Source organism: Theropithecus gelada, chromosome 5 (genome assembly GCF_003255815.1).
Source record: "Theropithecus gelada isolate Dixy chromosome 5, Tgel_1.0, whole genome shotgun sequence".
In the NCBI taxonomy this organism is placed as follows: Eukaryota; Metazoa; Chordata; class Mammalia; order Primates; family Cercopithecidae; genus Theropithecus; species Theropithecus gelada.
Genome location: NC_037672.1, coordinates 99,909,849 through 99,931,830, shown reverse-complemented (window position 1 = coordinate 99,931,830; position 21,982 = coordinate 99,909,849). Strand labels below are relative to the sequence as shown.

The window sequence follows — 21,982 nt, the reverse complement described above, 5'->3', positions numbered from 1 at the left end:
CCAATCCTCTGTGCTCCACAACAGTTGATTTTTGAATGTATATCTTGTACCCTGTGACTTTTCTGAACTCATTTATTAGTTCTAGGAGTTCTTTTTACAGATTCTTTGGGATTTTCTGTGTAAACAATCATGTTATCTGCAAATAGAAACAGTTTTCTTTCTTTTTGGTCTGTATACCTTTTATTTCATTTTCTAGCCATAATGTACTGGCTAAAACTTGTAGCACTATGTTGAATAAGAGTGGTGTGAGTGGGATCTTTGCCTTGCTCCCAATCTTAGGGGGAAAGAATTCAATCTTTCAATATTAAGTATAGTGGAAATTGTAGGTTTTCTTACAGATGCTCTTTGTCAAGTTGAGAAAACTTCCCTGTATTTCTATTTTTCTGTTGTGTTTTTAAATCATGAATGGGTGTTAAATTTTGCTAAATGATTTTATTTCATCAGTTGATATGATCGTGTAATTTTTATATGATATATTATATTGATTGATTTTAAATATTAAAGCAGTCTAGCATCCCAGGGATAAATCACACTTGGTAACGGCATATAATTTTTTTTAGATATTACTGAGTCTATTTTCTAAATAATTCATATTTATATTCATGAAAGATATTGGTCTATAGTTCATTGTGTGTGTGTGTGTGTGTGTGTGTGCTGTCTTTGGTTTTGGTATCAGGGTAACACCACCTTCACAAAACGAATTAAGAAGCATTCGTTCTTTTTTTATTTCCTGGAGAAATTGTGTAAAATTGGGGCTAATTCTTTCACTCGTTGTCAAATTTTCCAGTGAAACTCTCTGGGGCTGGAGAGTTCTTTCTTTCTTTCCCCCCCTTTTTTAAGTCTCAAAATTATGAATTTAATTTTGTAAGTAGTTATTTGGCTATTCAAAGTTTCATACTGAGTGAGTTGTGGTAATTTGCATGTTTAAGAAATTGATCCATTTTATCTAAGTTGCCAAATTTGTGTGTAGAGTTGTTGATAGTATTCCCTTATTACCTTTTGATGTCTGCAGGGTCTGTAGTGATAGCACCTTACAAATATATCTGACACCCCTCACCACGGATTATAGTTTTGTCAGAAGTGAAAGGAGAGGCTTTAGCCCATTAAAATAACTTTTGTCTCTAAAAACCTACCAACTGTGATTCAGAACAACCTATGTGTGTACTCATTTTAAAGTGGAGTATATATTTTCAGTCTCTTTTTTTATAGAGCCCTTTAATGGCATATTTGAGGTAGAAATTCAAGCTCTTACAATACTTTAGGTGCTGTTTAGAGTTTAGATTTAAAGAGAAAAAACAAGGAATGGAAATGTGGTAAAGAGTTAAAGATCTGGTCTTTTAAAATCAATTATTTTAGAAAATAATCTAATTTATAGTTTATAAAGATGATTCAAACATTTGTTTTCAATAATTTTAAATCTGGGTATTAACTGAAATGATGTGGATAGTAAACTCTACTCCCTCAAAGAGTTAACATCTTTTCATCAAAAAGCTTAAATCCTGCTGAAGGAAGGAAGTTGGTTGCAGGAAATATCTCATTTAATTACATGATGAATTGAAAAAACACTGTCGTTCTACTACCAGAACCAGCATTATAGGCTTACATCAAACATGTGTCTGTGCAGACATTAATGCTAGATCAAAAATTTTGTGTTGATTTACCTGATTTAGTTGTATTAGCAATTGCTGTCTCCTTTTCTCCCATATGTATTACTAGTGAGATTTGTTGGCAACTTGTGCAGGTTGTACTATAAAAAATGCTTGTTGTGCTGAAATTTACATGCAGGAAAAAATTCAGTGAGAATGATGGCAATTGTGTTCATATAGCCATAGAATCCTTTGCTGGGTGAGGTATCATGTGAGACAGAGTATGGGGCTTGGAGTCAAAGCCATTTGATTATGAGCTTAGTATTACAACTTAATAGCAGTATGATTTGGGCAAGTTGCTTAAACTCATTGAACTTCAATTTCTTTATGGAAAGTGAGATAAGTAGTAATTATGATATTACAAGCATTAGAAAAAGTTCATACAATGTGCTCACAGCAATGCCTGCCTGATTTTAAAAAAACACTCAACAAGTCATAGCTATGATTATTACTCTGCAAGAACTACAACAACGATAATGATAAGAAGAAAAAAGAAATAAAATAAGTTAATTTTTCAGTATTATTTTAAATATTGAGCAAGAGTTTTAAATTTAAATGGCATCTGGCTAGCAGATTTAAATTCAGCAACTCTCTGAATTCCTCACAAAAATACTGATGGATGCCTATAATATCAGCTACTCCAGACGCTGAGGCAGGAGGATCGCTTGAGCACAGGAATTTGAGACCAACCTGGACAGCATAGTGAGACCCTGTCTCAAAATATATGTATATTTATGAAGACACAGAAGAGGATTAAAACTCGTAACACTGAAGACTAAGTCTGACAGTTTTTAAAGGTTATTCAAATAATAATCACACCATTCACAATTCATGGCCAGTGTGGGTGGTTTTGTTCTGTTTGTGTTTTTTTGTTTTTCCCCTTGAAAAGGAATATACCTACATCTTGAAAGTAGGTAGAGAAAGCTACTAATAGCTCCCCTCTCAAACACAACTTTGATTCTGTACCAATGAAAAAAAAAGTGAGGAGGCCTGTTTCTTTACAACCCAGGCATTATTTTTGAGGCATTCAGACGATTGTTCAAACCCTGTCTTGTTCCATTTGGTACCTGTCTTTATATATCCATGTTAAAACTGTAATCTATCTTTTTTTTTTTTTTTTTTTTTTTTTGAGACGGAGTCTCGCTCTGTCGCCCAGGCTGGAGTGCAGTGGCCAGATCTCAGCTCACTGCAAGCTCCGCCTCCCGGGTTCACGCCATTCTCCGGCCTCAGCCTCCGGAGTAGCTGGGACTACAGGCGCCTGCCACCTCGCCCGGCTAGTTTTTTGTATTTTTAGTAGAGACGGGGTTTCACCGTGTTAGCCAGGATGGTCTCAATCTCCTGACCTCGTGATCCGCCCGTCTCGGCCTCCCAAAGTGCTGGGATTACAGGCTTGAGCCACCGCGCCCGGCCAAAACTGTAATCTTTATATATTCATTTAGAAAAAACAAGACAGGTTTCTTAGTCCTTTTGGACAAAACACCATAGACTGAGTAACTGATAAACAATAGAAATTTATTGCTCACAGTTCTGGAGGCTGAGAAGTCCAAGACTAAAGTGCCAAGACTCAGTATCTGGAAAGGGTTCACTCTCTGATCTAGAGATGATGTCTTGTTGCTGTGTCCTCACATAGAAGAAAGTAAGGCAGTGCACTTCAACCTCTTTTATAAGGGCACTAATCCCATTCATGAGGCCACAGCTGTTGTAATGTAATCACTCCCCCAAAAGGCTGCACTTCATAATACTATCACATTAGCTAACAGGTTTCAGCATGAATTTTTTGGGGATATCAACATTTAGACTATGGCATTCTGTTCCTGGTCCCCTACAATTCATAGTCCCCTCACATGAAGCATATATTTGTTCTATCCCGGTAGCCCCCAAAATTTTAACTTGTTCCAGTACCAACTCAAAAGTCTAAAACTCGGTCTTATCTTAATATCAACTAAATCGGATATGGCTGACTCAAGGTATGATTCATCCTGAGGCAAGTTACTCTCCAGCCGTGAAATCAAACATGTCATATACTTCCAAAATACAATGGTGGGACAGGCATAGGATAGACATTTCCATTGCAAAAGGAAGGGTTTTTTAAAAAATGTGATAACAGGTTCCAACCAAATCCAAAACCCAATAGGGCAAACATTAAACCTTAAGACTCCAGAATAATCTTCTTTGACTTGATGTCTCGTCTTCCAGACACACAGGGGTAGAGGCTAGGCCTCAAACGTCTGAATAGCCCTGCCCTCATGGCTTTGCTGGGGTCAGCCCATGCTGTAGCTGTCATTGGTTGGAGTTGCTTGCTGGTGGCTCTGTTTTTCTGGGATCTTAGAAGTGACTCTGCCTCTATGGCTCCACTAGACATTGCCGTAGTGGGGACTCTCTGCGGTGGCTCTGAGGCTCTCTGGGTAATCCTTTGAAATCTAGGTGGAGGTAGCCATGTCCTCACAGCTCAAGCACTCTGGTGAGATGGCACTGTGCAGATGCCACCAAGGTTTATTGCCTGTGACTCTGCACAAAGGAGAAACCTGAGCTGCACTTGGGCCCATCTGAGCCACAGCTGAGGGGCTGAAGGAGTGCTGCACCAGAATGAGAGGAGCAGAAGCTTGAAATTTTTCTGCTCCCAAGGCCCTGGTATTCTGGGCCTGTAATGGGCAGGGCAGCCCCCGAAGATCTCAGAAATGTTTTCAGGCCCATTCTCCCATTGCCCTGATGAATAGAAGCAAGCAAGCTTCTGCCCATCCATACTAAATATCCTTTTGAAACGGTGACTTGGCCATGCCCTGAACACAATTTTTCATTCTTTACAACATGGACAGGCTGAGAATTTTTCAAATCTTTAACGTCTACTTCCTTTTTTGTTATAAATTTCATCTTTGGTTAGTTTTTCTCTTCTCACATTTTAGTATAAGCAGTCAAGAGAAACCAAGCCATGCTGCACTCTTGGCACTTTGCTTAGAGATTTCTTCCAAATATTTCATCATTTCCAAGTTCCACCTTCCACAAAGCACTAGGAGATAAACACAATTCAGCCAAGTTGTTTGCCACTTTATACAAGAATGGTCTTTTCTTCAGTTTCTAACAACATGTTCCTTACTTCCATCTGAGACCTCATCAGAGTGGCCTTTAACATCCATATTTCTGTCAATACTCTGGTCACAACCACTTAGGTAATGTCTAAGAAGACTGAGGTTTCTCAACAGCTCTCCTTTTCTTCTGAGCCCTCACAAGAATATCGTTTTACTGTCCATTCCAGCAAAATAGGCTTTTTTTTTTTTTCAGCCTCTTCCTCCAAACCCTTCCAGACTGCTAATTACCCAGTTCCAAAGCCACTTCCACATTTTTAGGTATTTGTTAAAGCAGCACTCCACTTCTCAGTACCAATTTCTATCTTAGTTCATTTCTGCTGCTATAACAAAATATCTTAGACTGGGTAGTTTATGAACAGAAATTTAGTGCTCAAACTTTGGGAAGCTGGGAAGTCCAAGATTAAGGCATGAACAGATTCAGTGTCTGATGATAGCTCCTTGCCTGCTTCAAAGATGATGCCTTCTTATTGTGTCCTCATGTGGTGGAAAGCGCAAGGCAGCCTCTTATAGGACTAACCCCATTCATGAGGTTGGAATCCTTATGACTTAATCACTTCCTCAAAAGGTGCTACCTCTTAATACTACCACATTAGGCATTAGGTTCCAGCACATGGTTTTTCCAGGGAACATCAACGTTTAGATCATAGCAACAGGATATATGGAGTTTTGGCGAGCGTGTTAGGCGGAGGGTAGTGTGAAAGATAGTAATTCATTACATACAGAGAAGTGTAGTCCTAAAAGAAAGTAGATGTAGTTAGTATAGATATTAGGGAAGCTTAGGGCTATTAATTTTACATATTCTGTGGGAGAAGAAGTTCAAAGAAGTTGACAGCCTAGGTCTGAGAAGACCCCAACTCAAGCCCTGTAAGACATGAAGATTTAATTAGAATATTTACATGCCAAGTTATCTCCAAGAAATAGCACAAAAAGAGAATTCTATTAACTCCAAAGAAAAGGCTGGGCTGGGCACAGTGGCTCACACCTGTAATCCCAGTACTTTGGGAGGTCAAGGTAGGAGGATCACTTAAGCCCAGGAGTTCAAGACCAGTTTGAGCAACAAATTGAGACCCTGTCTCTACAAAAATAAATAAATAAATAAATTTGCCAGGCGTAGAGGCATGCATCTCTGTTCCCAGCTACTTGGGTGGCTGAGGTGGGAGGTTTGAGCCTGGGAGGTTAAGGCTGCAGTGAGCTAAGATTGCACCACTGCACTCCAGCCTGTGCAACAGAGCAAGACGCTGTCTCAAAAAAGAAAAAAAAAAAAAAAAAAAAGAGAAGCCTGAGGGGTGAGGTGGGATCATGGACTTTGATTGTTGGTATTTATATGGATTGGAAAAAAATCTTTTTTCATGGAATTGGAGAGGGAAAATAAGTTTCGTGTGGGCTTTTAAAAATAAATGACAAGAAAAGCTGATTTTTTTTCTCTGATGATTCAGAGAGGGAGTACATATTTTTTTAAATGATTTACTACTAGAACCAGGAAAATATTTTGGTAAACATCTTGGCAGTCATTAAAACAGTAAGATAATCTTTATGAAACTGGAATAGAAAGCCAAGAGGAGAGTAGAAATTAGCCTAAAGAGATAGTAGTGTGAAATGTACAGAAATGTGCTGGAGATAAAATCAGCTGCCAGAGAAGAGGAAATTGTCATGAAAATGAAAAATGCAATAGAATTAAAATCAACAATGTAGTTAATAAAAGCAGACTTGTTATAACAAAAAAATTTAATCGATGATGTGGTGAACTTACTTGAGAAGATTTTGCAGAATGTAAGAGTAGACTAAAAAATATGTGTCAAGTTGACACATAAAATTAACCATCGCATTAGATTTAAATAGTTGTTGTAAGTTTGGTTGTAAACTGAAATGCAAACATTGGAAATTGTTCTTAAAAGAAGATAGTGGAAAAATTACATATAGAATCAAATCATATTAATGTGGATCTGAATGTCCAGATAACATGAAGAAAGACTATGACTAAGAGAGAAATATGTGAACTGGGAGAAAGCAAGAGATAGTTACTTTTAAAAATCTTATGTGAAAGTTAGTAAAGAATGAAAAAGAATAATTTTTAAGCACTAGTATTAATAGAACTTAAAAGAGAGTTGATATCTTCCAAAGTTGCAGAAGATAAAATCAACCCAAAGAGGAAATAACAGAAAACAAAGGAAGTGGCATAGAAACCTGAAAAATAGAAAGAAAAAAGAAAGAAAGAAAAAAGAAACAATAACCACAGATAGCAAAACAACACAAATGATATCAGTCCCGATAATAAATTTAAATGAGTTACACTCCCCAGTTAAAACAGAGTTCTCCAAATATGGTTAAAAAACAACTGCTTAAAAAAACTTTGCTGCTTCCAAAAAGCACATCTAAAACAAACATAATTTTATTTATTTATTTATTTATTTATTTATTTATTTATTTATTTCAATAGGTTTTGGGGGAACAGGTGGTGTTTGGTTACATGAATAATTTCTTTAGTGATTTCTGGGATTTTGGTGCACCCATCACCTGAGCAGTGTAAACTTTATCAATGTGTAGTCTTTTATCCCTTGTCACCCCCCACCCTTTCCCCCAAGTCCCCAAAGTCCAATGTATAATTCTTATGTCTTTGCATCCTAATAACTTAGCTCCCACAGATAAGTGAGAACATGCGATGTTTGGTTTTCTCTTTCTGAGGTACTTCACTTAGAATAATAGTCTCCAATTCCAGCCACGTTGCAACGAATGCCATTATTTTGTTTCTCACATCTTGAGGAAATACTGTAATCAACATGGAATATACTTCAGTTACCTTTATTCTTCAGTCCATGTCAATGAATGGAAGAGAAATTGTATGACATGTATGTGGCAAAGACTTGTTCGTGACCTGATCATAATTGACATGAGAGAGCTGAAACTGTCAACATAATAAACTAAAATTCTTAAGCAACAGCTTTGACTTAAAACATGTGGGACTTTCAGGTAGAGAATCTCTAGCTCTGCATTCAGTGTGAAAATGTTTTTATTTGCAATTTATTGTCAAATAACATAAGAAAACTTTACTTGGATGAACCTTTATTTGTATTTTCTGTGAATAAATATTCAGCCAACCACCAGGCTTGATGTTCACAAGAAAACACAGTGATAAAATGCTGCTAAAATGGAAAATAAGAGAGGAAAGCCTTTATAAGCTAAATAAGAACAGAAAGTCTTTCCGAGGGCAATGAATTCTCTTGAAATACCAAATACTTCTTACTGGAGAAGTTATGCAATGAAAAATCATGAGAAATCCTTTCTTCATAGAGCAGCACTTGTGGCACATGTGAGATTTCACACTGGACAAAACACGGTCAGCATCTTGAAAGGAGAAAAATCTTCAATGGTAATTCATTTCTTAGTTGACATTAAGTTTCTCACATTGAGGAGCTATCAAACCTGAAAATCACTGTGGAGAAACCTGATAGATTTCTCATCAGAAAAGTGAGTCAAGAAGGTGGACCTCTAGAAAAAAACTCTTAATACATAATTTAGCAAAATAATTCAGAAATTTGAGAAAATGTCGATTCATAAAAATGTGGCATGTAAATGTATAAAAGCAAAATGACCTGGGAATAAATTGAATGCAGAATTATATAAGAAATTTCATTAAACTTTTCCAAAAGATCAATACTTACAAATATTGAAATAATGCAAAATAATACATACAAAATAATTATAAAATAATACTTACAAATATTGAAATATATATTACATGTATATACACATATATACACATTTTCTTTTTTCCAACGACATATGTATATATGTTATGTATATACATGCAGAGCTAGAGATTCTCTACCTGAAAGTCCCATATGTTTTAAGTCAAAGTCATTGCTTAAGACTTTTAGTTTATTATGTTGACAGTTTCAGCTCTCTCATGTCATTTATGATCAGATCACTAACAAGTCTTTGCTACATACATGTCGTGCAATTTCTCTTCCATTCATTGATGTGGACTGAAGAATAAAGGTAACTGAAGTATATTCCATGTTGATTACAGTATTTCCTCAAGATTTGAGTCCTTTGGAATATTGAGATGTTAAAACTATAGCTGAAGTCTCTTCCACTTTCCTTACATTCATCATTCCTAACACCATGTCATCTAAAGTCAGAATACGTTCTGGAGACATTTATAATTTTCTCTCCATGGTGAATTTTCTCATTGCTATTTAAGATTAGTACATTGACTGAAGTCTTTCCCACATAAATGGCATTCATATGGCTCTTCTCCAGTGCATGTTCTCTCATGTCATCTAAGGTCCGAAGATAGACTGAAAGCTTTCCACAAAGACATGCGTGTAGCTTCTCTCCAGTGTGAATTCTTTTGCGCTCACAAAAGCCAGAGCTTTGACTAAAGGTTTTCCCACTTTTATCACATTCATAACATCTCTTTCCAAGTGAGTTCTCTCATATCTTTGAAGGTTTAAGGATTGAATAAAGGCTTTCTGACATTGATACACTTATATGGTCTCCCTCCCATGTGAGTTTTCTCGTGTCTTCTAAGGTGAGAACACTGAGTGAAGGCTTTTCCACATAGATGACATGCATGTGGTCTCTCTCCAGTGTGAGTCAGCTTGTGCTGTCTAAGGTGAAAGCAGTTAGTATAAGCCTTTTCACATAAATTACACTGATATGATTTACCTTTAGTATGAATTTACGAATTTATGTTGTTGGGGACAACTGATTACTAAAGGATTTTCCACACTGTTTGCTGATGTAGGGTTTCTTTCCACTATGAGTTAACAAACATTGAGTCATTGTGGAACTGTGAGTGCAATCTTCTCCCAAATCATTATGTTCAAAGAGATCCTCTGGAATGAGAGATTTCTCCATTGTTAAACTGGTGGATGTGTCTTTTCTGATGATAGGATGCATGGATACCATATGTTTTTTCCTAAAGGCACTTTCCCTGTATGGACTCTGGCCTTGAAGAAATTCTCTTCCTTCCCTCCACAGCTCTTTTCCATGTTCCAGCTGCAAAATTATATAGGATTTGCTTATCTGATACCTGAGGGACACCAGGTGACTAATGTTTTCCAACATCACATCTTTGTACAGCTTTCTATTGGATGTGTCCATCAAGAGAAAGCTCCACTCTTCTGGGTGAAGTCAATAGCTACATCTTCAAAGGTCACTTTCTTTAGTGAATGTGTTGTCAAGAGCTCAGTTTCTGTCTGTCTTCTTCTGGATTTTCACTTGCAGATGCTTCAGGCACTAAGAAAAGCTGGAGCTGAGTCAAGTTAGAGAGCTGAGCTGAGCGAAATACAGAAGTAGAGGAAGTGGCAGAAAGGCACTGGGAGCTCACTGGATCCCCAAGTAGCCCATTCCTGCCTGGCACCACAGGCATCCATCAGGAGGGTGGCCAGACGAGTAGGGGGTAAAACTTCACAGGAAGGTCTTGTCTACCTGAACTTTGTAACAATTTGAATGGAATGAGAAGCCTCCTAGCCAGAACTCATATATTTCATTTTCTTTATCCACTCATTGATTGATGGGCATTTGGGCTGGTTCCACATTTTTGCAATTGCAAATTGCGCTGCTATAAACATGTGTGTGCAAGTTTCTTGTTTGTATAATGACTTATTTTCCTCTGGGTAAATACCTAGTAGTGGGATTTCTGGATCAAATGGTAGATCTACTTTTGGTTCTTTAGGGCATCTCCACACTGTTTTCCATAGTGGTTGTACCAGTTTACATTCCCATCAACAGTGTAAAAGTCTTCCCTTTTCACCACATCCACGCCAACATCTATTTTTTTTATTATGGCCATTCTTGCAGGAGTGAGGTTGTATCATATTGTGGTTTTGACTTGAATTTTTCTGATAATTAGTGATGCTGGGCACTTTCCATATGCTTGTTGGCCATTTGTATATTATCTTTTGAGAATTGTCTATTCATGTCCTTAGCCCACTTTTTGATGGGATTATTCATTTTTCCTTGCTGATTTGTTTGAGTTCTTTGTAGATTCTGGATAGTAGTTCTTTGTCGAATGGATAGATGAGGATTTTCTCCCACTCTGTGGGTTTCTTTTGCTGTGCAGAAGCTTTTTAGTTTAATTAAGTATCATCTATTTATCTTTGTTTTTGTTGCATTTGCTTTTGGGTTCTTGGTCATGAAGTCTTTGCCTAAGCCAATATCTGGAAGAGTTTTTCTGATATTATCTTCTAGAATTTTTATGGTTTCAAGTCTTATTTGTAAGCCTTTGATCCATCTTGAGTTGATTTTTGTATAGGGTGACAGATGAGGATCCAGATTTAGTTTTCTACATGGGGCTTGCCAATTATCCCAGGACCATCTGTTGAATAGGGTGTCCTTTCCCCATTTTATGTTTTTGTTTGCTTTGCTGAAAATCAGTTGACTGTAATTATTTGGCTCTATTTCTGGGTTCTCTATTCTGTTCCATTGGTCTATGTGCCTATTTTTATATCAGTACCATGCTATTTTGGTGACTATGGCCTTAGAATATAGTTAGAAGTCAGGTAATGTGATGCCTCCAGATTTGTTCTTTTTGCTTAGTCTTGCTTTGGCTATGTGGGCTCTTTTTTGGTTCCATATGAATCTGAGGATTGTTTTCTCTAACTCTGTGAAGAATGATGGCTTTTTTTTTTTTTTTTTTTTTTTTTTAGATGGTGTTTTGTTCTTGTTGTCCAGGCTGGAGTGCAATGGCACAATGTCAGCTCACTGCAACCTCTGCTTCCTAGGTTTAAGAGATTCTCCTGCCTCAGCCTCCCTAGTAGCTGGGAATACAGGTGCCCGCCACCATGTCCAGCTAATTTTTTGCATTTTTAGTAGAGACAGAGTTTTACTATGTTGGCCAGGCTGGTCTCAAACTCCTGACCTCAGGTGATCCACCCACCTCAGTCTCCCAAAGTGCTGGGATTACAGGCATGAGCCACTGCTCCCAGCTAATGGTGGCGTTTTTATGGGAATTGCATTGAATCTCTAGGCTGCTTTTGGCAGTATGGTTATTTTTCACAATATTGATTCTACCCGTTTATGAGCATGAGATGTGCTTCCATTTGTTTGTGTCATCTATGGTTTCTTTCAGGAGTATTTTGTAGTTTTGCTTATAGAGGTCTTTCACATTCTTGGTTAGGTATATTCCTAAGTATTTTATTTTATTTTTGCAGCTATTGTGAAATGGTTTGAGTTCTTGATTTGATTCTCAGCTTGGTCACTGTTGGTGGATAGCAGAGCTACTGATTTGTGTACGTTAATTTTGTACCTTGAAACTTTGCTGAATTCATTTACTAGTTCTAGGAGCTTTTTGGATATGTCTTTAGGGCTTTCTAGATATACGATCATATCATCAGCAAACAGAGACAATTTGACTTCCTCTTTACTGATTTGGATGCCCTTTATTTCTTTCTCTTGTCTGATTGCTCTGGCTAGGACTTCCAGTACTATGTTAACTAGAAGTGGTGAAAGTGGGCATCCTTGTCTTGTTCCAGTTCTCAGGGGGAATGTTTTAAACTTTTCCCCATTCAGTATAATGTTGGCTGTGGGTTTGTCATAGGTGGCTTTTATTACCTTAAGGTATGTCTCTTCTGTGCCAATTTTGCTGAGGGTTTTCATCATAAAAGGATGCTGGATTTTGTCAAATGCTTTTTTTGTATCTCTTGAGATGATCATGTGATTTTTGTTTTTAATTCTGTTTGTCTGGTGTATCACATTTATTGACTTGCATATGTTAAAGCATCCCTGGTCTGAAACCCAGTTGATCATGGTGGATTATCTTTTTGATACGCTCTTGGATTTGGTTCACTAGTATTTTGTTGAGGACTTTTGCATCTATGTTCACCAGAGATATTGGTCTATAGTTTTCTTTTTTGTTGTTGTTGTGTCCCTTCCTGGTTCTGGTATAAGGGTGATGCTGACTTCATAGAATGATTTAGGGAAGATTTTCTCTTTCTCTGTCTTTTGGAATAGTGTCAATAGGATTGGTACCAATTCTTTTTTTTTTTTTTTTTTGAGACAGAGTCTTGCTCTGTGGCCCAGGCTGGAGTGCAGTGGCCGGATCTCGGCTCACTGCAAGCTCCGCCTCCCGGGTTTATGCCATTCTCCTGCCTCAGCCTCCCAAGTAGCTGGGACTACAGGTGCCCGCCACCTCGCCCGGCTAGTTTTTTTGTATTTTTTAGTAGAGACGGGGTTTCACCGTGTTAGCCAGGATGGTCTCAATCTCCTGACCTCGTGATTCGCCCGTCTCGGCCTCCCAAAGTGCTGGGATTACAGGCTTGAGCCACCGCGCCCTGCCTGTACCAATTCTGTAAATGCCTGATAGAATTCAGCTGTGAATCCTTCTGATCCTGGACTATTTTTATTTTTATTTTTTAACCATTTCAATCTTGCCTCTTGTTATTGGTCTGTTCAGAGTTTCTATATCTTCCTGATTTAATTTAGGATAAATTTCCAGAAATTTGTCCATCTCTTCTAGGTTTTCTAGATTATACATGTAAAGGTGTTCATAGAAGACTTGAATACACTTCCATGTTTCTTTGGGGTTGGTTGTGATATCTTCCATAAAACAAACATATTTTTTAAAAAGAGGGTGGACAAAGATTTATAAGGCAATGTTTAAAAACAGATGTAATTAATGATTTCAGACAACATAGATCTCAAGGGTCAAAACACTAAATGGTTAAAAGCAGAGTTATTTTTATCATGAACACTACATTGCACAATGAAGTTATAACAGTTATAAAACTTTATGCATTGACTAACATCAACACCTACGGTCAAAAATTATCAGGAGAAAAGGAAATGTGCAGAAATACTATAGCCCCAGAAAAATCTAACAGCCTTACCGCAGACTTTGAATGATACAAGTGGTCACTTAGGTTTTTGGCTTCATATTCTTTCCCTTGAGAACTGTCCTCCTTCTAACCCTGAGAATGTTTTGGTGGCATTAATCAAGAGACTGTATCTTCCCCACCAAAGGCACTGAGCAAATGTAGTGGACACTGGATACTCCGCTTCGATTCTTTGGGATTCCTTTTTGCCAGTTTTGTAAGCCCATTCCCAGCTTTTGTGTGCTTTGCCAGTAAGGCTTTGCACCTGAGCCCTTTGGAGGCTGGGCCTTGGGCACTGGGTCTGCCTTGTCTACATGTAAAGCTGAAAGTGCCTGGAAGTTTTATGGCCTTCCAATCTCTCCACACCCAGGGCTTCTTTGCCCCAGGATGACATGCTAGGAGGTATAATTTATGATCCACAGCTCTCATATCAGGTTTTGGAAATTGCAAGGCTTTTTTCCCCTTCTCTAGCTTTCCCCACTCCCTTACTGTTTTCTCTCAGAAGCATATACTTAAGAAATCACTCTCAATGGAATCTTTTGAGTGAGTCTTAAGATGTGAGTCTGTGAAACTTAACCTGAGATAGCACATAGCCTGAGCTGACCAATCAGAGTGGCTTATCTTTTTGACTCAAGAATTGGCCAGAGGTGGGCAATTTACCAAAACTGGGGAAATCAGAGTCCTTTATCTTGTCTTGATTTGTGTGTTGGAAGAAAGATTGTTTCTCTATTTCTGTGATTACAATATGCAAGGAACATACAAGGCTAGATTTCCTAGAAGCTGATCTTGTTGTACATAGAGACTGCCTGAGAAAAGTAGAGACAAGCAAAACTACAAGATGAAGCAAGAAAGATAGTACCAATAAGAATTATTAATATAACAGGGATTTCCAAAACATAAACTTAAGCAAAGGCTGGATCTAGGGATTCAAATGATAACTTATCATTTGAAGGGCCCCAGAGTGCCTGTGCCTTTGGGTGGTGTGACATCTCAATGTCACCTTGTTTGGACTGATGATGATCAAGCCCTGAAAACCAGACGAGATGACGGATGTCTTGGCAGATGCCTATGTAGATGGCCGACATTGAAGAGCAGACCTGCTTCATTCCTTGGCACTATGTAAACAACCTTAATTAAAGAGGAGAAGAGTTGAGCCCCAAATTCCACTCCTGGTGGAATAGGGACTTGAAACAGATATTAAATTGACTTGTAGAAAAATAAACTAGGCTGTATTTCTGCTGTGTTATGATTGAATGTATCCTCCAAATTTGATGTTTTGGAAACTTAATACCCAATGTGGCAGTATTAAAAGATGAGGCCTTTAAGAGTTGATGGGATCATGAGTGCTCTGCTTTCAGGAATGAATCAATCCATTAATGGAACAACAGATTAAAGGGTTAATGGATTAATGGTGCCTATACAAGAAAAGAGAGACCTGAGCTAGCACAACCAGTCTCCTCACCATGTGATGCCCTGTGGCCCCAATTCGGGAATCTTCAGAGTCCCCACCGGCGCAAAGGCTCTCACCAGATTTGGTCCCTCACCCTGAGACATTTCAGCCTCCATCACTGTACAAAATGCATTTGTTTTATTTATAAATTACTTATTCTAGGTATTCTATAAGCAACAGAAAATGGACTAAAACAGAAAATTGGTAGTGAAAAGTGAGGTGTTGCTGATAACAAATACCTGAAAGTGTGGAAGCTGCTTGGGAACTGGTTAATGGACAGGGGCTGGAAGAATTTGGAAAAATAGGCTAGAAAAAGCCTAGATTCTGGTGAAGTCTTAGAGGATAAGAAGACTAGGGAAAGTCTGGAAGTCCTTAGAAGTTGGCGAAGTGGTCATGACCAGAATGTTGATAGAAATGTTGACGGCAAAGGCCATGCTGATGAGACCTCAGATGGAAATGAGGAATAAGGTGTTGGGAACTGGAGCACAGGGCACCCTTGCTACACCATAGCAAAGAACACAGCTGTGTGGCCACACCCTAGGGCTTTGTGAAAAGCTGAACTTAAGGGTGATAGAATATCCCATGGAAGAAATTTCTTTTCTTTTTTTTTTTTTTTTTTGAGACGGAGTCTTGCTCTGTTACCCAGGCTGGAGTGCAGTGGCCGGATCTCAGCTCACTGCAAGCACCGCCTCCCGGGTTCACGCCATTCTCCGGCCTCAGCCTCCCGAGTAGCTGGGACTACAGGCGCCCGCCACCTCGCCCGGCTAGTTTTTTGTATTTCTTAATAAAGACGGGGTTTCACCGTGTTAGCCAGGATGGTCTCGATCTCCTGACCTCGTGATCCGCCCGTCTCGGCCTCCCAAAGTGCTGGGATTACAGGCTTGAGCCACCGCGCCCGGCCTATGGAAGAAATTTCTAAGCAGCAAAGTGTTCAGGCTGCTGTGTGGTTACTTCTAACTGCTAATGGTAAACTTCTAGAGAAAAGGGAAACAGTAGAAAAATTTGGAAATTTATCAGCTTGGCTATGTGAAATAGCATTTTCAGGAGAGGAATCCAAGAGTATGGCCTAGAGAGACCATCTGCTAAGGAGATTGGTACAGAAAACAGAAATCATCAAGCGAATAGAAGAAAGACCCAGAAGGCATTTCAGAGATCTTTAGGGCTGCCCCTCTCATCGCAGGCCTGCAAGCCTGGGACGGCAGAGTAGTACTGGGATACAGGTCCAGGGAGGCTCCCTGCAGGTTTGCAGCAGGCTCCTTGCCTGTGACTCTGCACCCCACACCAGGCACAGCTGAACTGCAGCTGCGGAAGGTATAAACCTTGGCGGAGTCCACGTGGTACTAATTCTGCAGGCTTGCAGAGAGCAAGAGCTATAAATGTTTGGCAGCTTCTACCCAGATTTCAGAGAATGTTATGGAAATCCTGGGGACCTAAGCAGAGACTTATCACAGGGGCTGGAACCACCACAGAGAGGTCCCAGTAGAGTAATGCGCAGCTGAAATGTGAGGTTGAGGCACTGCAGGGAGTCCCCACCAGGGCAGTGCCTAGTGGAGCCATGGCCACTGCAGAGAGTCCTCACTAGGATAAAGCCAAGTGGAGCCCTGGGAGCAAGACTGCCACCATGACCTCAGAACTGTGAAGTAACCAGCAGTATGCAACATCTACTTAGGAAAGCTTCAGGCACTGGACTCCAACCCAAAGGAGCAACCATGTGGGCTGCACCCAGCAAAGCCATAGGAGTGCAGCTGTCTGAGGCCTTGAGGGCCCAGCCCCTGCTCCAGTGTGTCCAGGAGGCAGCGTGTGAACTCAAAAAAGATTATTCTCCAGCTCTAAGATGCAATGTCTGTCCCGCTAGGTTTTGGATTTGCTTGGGGCCTGTTATTCTTTTCTGTTTGCCTATTTCTCCCTTTTGGAATGGGAATGTTTGCCTTAATCCTATACTACCATTTTGTAGACTGTAGGCTTTGGGCTTTTCAGTTGGTGCTGGACCAAGTTGAATTTTGGGGCTATAAGGATGGAGTGAGTGTATTTTGCATGTGAAAAAGAAATGAATTTTGGGGGGTTGGGGTGGAATGCTAGGGCTTGAATGTTCTCCAGATTTCACGTGTTGGAAGCTTAATTTTCAATGTATAATTTTCTGTATTTTCTTTGAAAAATAGATATATTTTCTTTGAAAATTACTCCATTTCAGTTATTCTATTATAAGCAACAGAAAAGAGACAAAGATATGCTGCATTTGAGTTTGTGACTAAAATTTAAACTCACTCTACTTCCTATTAACACTTGTGGGATGTGGTCAAAGGAGCTTGGGAAAGCAGAACTTTACTTCAACTCCAATTCCCCACCCCCTCCCCCGCAACAATTCAGTCTTTGTCATGTAACAGGGCTTATGGAGTTAGTATAATATTTATTTTTAAAAGAAATGTCAATTTCATATCAAGATTTTTTTGGCTTTTGCATTCAATTTAATAACTGTATTACAATTATTTACAAATACTTACAATATAATCTTGCTCTTCTGGCTATTCTAGCTCCTGTTTTTCCCAGGGCCTAGGAGAACTTTCCTTTTACTGATGTAAAACTTTATGGTCTAAACTGACTTACATGACTGTTCATTGTCTTGCTACAAAATCTTATATTTGGATGCAACTGTTGCTGATACCCCAGTTCTTCTTTTTCTTCTTCTTCTTCTTTTTTATTTTGAGATGGGGTCTCGGTTTGTTGCCCAGACTGTAGTGCAGCGGCTCCATCATGGCTCACTGTAGGCTAGACCTCCTGGGGTCAAGTGATCCTCTCACCTCAGCCCCTCCCTGTTCCGCTCCCCGAAGTAGCTTGGACTACAGGCATATGCACCACCATGCCTGGCTAATTTTTGTTTTGTCTTAGAGATAGGGTTTTGCCATGTTGGCCAGGCTGATCTCGGATTCCTGGGGTCAAACAATCTGCCCAGCTAGGCCTCCCAAAGTGCTGGGATTACAGGCATGCACCACCATGACCTGTCCAGTTCTTTTTGCATTTATTTTGTAACCCTGGCAAGTAATTACTTAGGGAAGACTAAGTGAAAGTCATGTGTCTCAAAAAAGAATGAGGAAATCACATTGATAATTTAAAAATGCAATTGCCTGCTTACATAAATTATATATTGAAGTGTATGAATACATTTCATCCCAAGTATATGTATTTTTATGTCCAACTTTTGGGCCCACTCCCTCACTTGTGGTCTGAATTGTGGTGGAGGATATTAGATACCTATTTTTACGTGTTTGAGGAATCTGCAAGTGTTCAGTGCCTACAGTTTGAAGATAAGTGAAATTAATTGATTTACCAAGTAGATGATGAGTTGAAGTATGTTTCCCTCTTCTTCAGGACTGTCAGTATGGCTCAGGATGTGGAAGAAATTGCTAAATAGTCTATCCATCTCCCTTGATCTTTAGTGAAAATTCCACCCCAAATTTGGCATAAAGTCTTCTGAGTTTACAGAACTATTGCCAGTTTTAAAAAGAATGATATTCATAGGTATTTTAATGGAAAGTTGGGGAGAAGCAAATTAGGCAAATCTAACCTGCTTCCTCAAGTCCCTGAAAAAAAAATCTCTTTTTAATTTCCTATTGTTACCGAATGGAGAGTATTTTTCTCCCTTTGATTTCTAATAACTGACATAGCAGGTTTTGCTTGCACTTTATGTTGCCACAAAATTGTATTATTCCATTTTATATTTTTCCTCTTGCTTTTCCAAATATTTGTGCCACCCTAAGCATTTTCTCCTCTTTCCAAGCCATACAGATTCATAAACATTGGTATCTTTTCTTAAGCCCGCTGTAGTTAAACGTGTGTCAGGTTGAGCCAGATAGAATCTCATGAAACAGTCATATCGAGCAATGAAACATATGGATATATACAATTCATAGTTTATTCTTATTTTTAGCAATATAGCCTTTTTTTTTGCCTAAAAAGAAGACATCGAAAGCAAATATTTAAAAATTCTTTTGTAAAATATATATAGTAATCATCTACATGGATGTAGCAAATAATATTCTTACAATTACAAATATTTTTTATTGAATTTTTAAAATATTCCCATCTGTCATACAAAAATGTTGGATTATATTATCTCTATATACCGTTTCTAGCTCTAAATTTCCCATCTGAAACCTTAGTGTTAGTAGAATTTGGTGGATTTTTTGAAAGCAGTTTGGGTCACAAAAATTCTTTCCTAGGAAAGAATATGTGACAATTAACAGGTCTATTCTTCAGAAGTTTGAGTCATACCAAGCCACACATGATTCATTGTTCATCTTTTAGTTTACTCTAGATGAAGAATTCACAAGATTTGAAAAAAAATGAATACATTATCCCAGAATAAATTTTTGTCTCTGAAGTTTTGATATCTGTTCTAATAATGAAAATAGTACATTGATGATAAGGTAGAATTTTATAGAAAAAGAAGAATAGTAGGGCTTTTAATGCATATATTCTCAAGTCTTAAGAGTGTATCTCAACAGGATAAATGCAGATCAACTTTTAAAAAAAAAACTAAAAAAGAGTTTCTTTAGTGTGTCTTAATTCATAATTTTAAAATAGTGATGCATATGTTGAACATCTTTCTAAGTAGGAATATAGGTAAAGAGACAGACTGATGATAAGGCGGAAAGCCTTTAAAACTGAACACTGAGCAGGGCTGTGGCAACTAGAATAATCACATTCATTGAGATTCTTATTCTTAGTCTGAACTCTTACTCAGAAAGGGCTACTTCATTCCTGATTATCTGTCTGCCAGGTTCATCTGCTATGATTTCCCAGACATTTATGACTGTTGTATTTGTAATGATTTTCCTATGACAAAAGTACGAGAAGCAAAAATTGCACTGCTGTTGGTTAATGAAATAACAGCTGCCCTAGAGCAAATCTTTCTCAGTAGTGGGAATGGGTGAAAAAAAGGAAATAAATATTTACTGAGTTTTCATACTCTGTAGTTGGCACCATACCAAACCCTTAGCAAATATAATGTGTGAAGGAAATTGTTTATGGAGACAGTTCTAGAACTACACTTTAGTCATATGTATCTCAATTAAAATCCAGGCTCTCCTTTGTCTTCCTCTCTCTGTTCTTTGAAGATACAGATAACTTCTGTATATTCCCATTACTGAAGATTTTTTTTTTTTAACTTTTATTTTAGGTTCAGGGGCACATGTGCAGGTTTCTTATACAGATAAATATGTGTCACAGGAGTTTGGTGTACAGATTATTTCATCACCCAGGTAATAAACATAGTACTTGAGGCTTATCCTCCTCCCATCCTCCACCCTCAAGTAGGCCCCAGTATCTATTGCTCCTTTCTTTGTGTCTATATTTAATCAACACTTAATTCCCACTTATAAGTGAGAACATGTGGTATTTGGTTTTCTGTTCCTGTGTTAGTTTGCTTAGGATATTGGCTTCCAGCTCCATCTAAGTTGCTGCAAAGGACATGATCACATTCTTTTTTATGGCTCTGTAGTACTCCGTGGTGTACATGTAGCACATTTTCTTTATCCAGTCCACCACTGATGGGCACTTAGGTTGATTCCATGTCTTTGCCCTTGTGAATAGTGCTATGAATTAACATATGCGTGCATGTGTGTTTACGGTAGAACAATTTATTTAACATATTCCTTTGGGTATGCACTCAGTAATGGGATTGCTGGGTCGAATGGCAATTCTGTTTTAAGTTATTTGAGAAATCGTATGGCCGGGAGCAGTGGCTCACGCCTTTAATCCCAGAACTTTGGGAGACCGAGGTGGGCGGATCACGAGGTCAGGAGATCGAGACCATCCTGGCTAACACGGTGAAACCCCGTCTCTACTAAAAATACAAAAAATTAGCCAGGCGTGGTGGCGGGCGCCTATAGTCCCAGCTAGTAGGGAGGTTGAGGCAGGAGAATGGCGTGAACCCGGGAGGCGGAAGTTGCAGTCAGACAGCGCCACTGCACTCCAGCCGGGCCATAGAGTGAGACTCCGTCTCAAAAAAAAAAGGAAATCCTCAAACTGCTTTCCACAATGTCCAAACTAATTTACATTCCCACCAAGAGTGTATAAACATTCCCTTTTCCCTGCAACCTCACTAGCATCTGTTATTTTTTGACTTTTTATCAATAGCCATTGTGACTGGCGTGTGAGGGTATCTCGTTGTGGTTTTGATTTGCATTTCTGTAATAAGTGATGTTGAGCATTTTTTCATACGCTTGTTTTGACCACAAGTGTATCTTTTGAAGTGTCTGTTCATGTCCTTTGCCCACTTTTTAAAATGTGATTATTTGTGTTTTTTTTTTTGCTTAAATTCCTTATGGATTCTGGATATTAGACCTTTGTCAGATGCATAGTTTGCAAATATTTTCTCCCATTCTGTAGGTTGTCTGTTTATTCTGTTGATAGTTTCTTTTGCTGTTTAGAATCACTTTATTTTAATTAGGTCCAATTTGTCAATTTTTGTTTTTGTTGCAATTGCTTTGGCGTCTTCATCATGAAATCTTTGCCAGATCCTATATCCAGAATAGTATTTCATAGGTTATCTTCCAGGGTTTCTATAGTTTTAGGTTTTATATTTAAGTCTTTAATCCACCTTGAGTTAATTTTTGTATATGGCTACCCAAGATTTTAAGATTTAATAGAACACCAATGATGCCAGATTTATTTTGCTTTCAAGTATAAAACTGTGTTATAATATTGTCCCAATGCCTTCTTAATCTAAACAGACTCCTGACACCCTATGCTTGTCACCAACCCTTCTCCTCCAAATCTGATACACCGGACTTTCTGAGAACCTGTGCTAAATGAGTAAACTCACGCAGCTGTAACATATGCTGCCACCTCCTGGCATCTTTTAAAAAGGTAAAATCTGGTAAGAAAAGACTTGGTTCAGATGCTCTTTGCAAATATACTACTCGAATATGGCCCTTCATGTACTTACTTATTCTCCCTTCTTGCTTAGAGTTATCCACTTTTGGG

At 38.5% G+C, this 21,982-nt stretch overlaps 1 pseudogene; it reads right to left on the bottom strand.

The window, feature by feature from the left end:
• Positions 1–9,008: 9,008 nt before the first annotated feature.
• Positions 9,009–21,982, bottom strand: part of LOC112624348 — a 102,595-nt pseudogene continuing 89,621 nt past the window's right edge.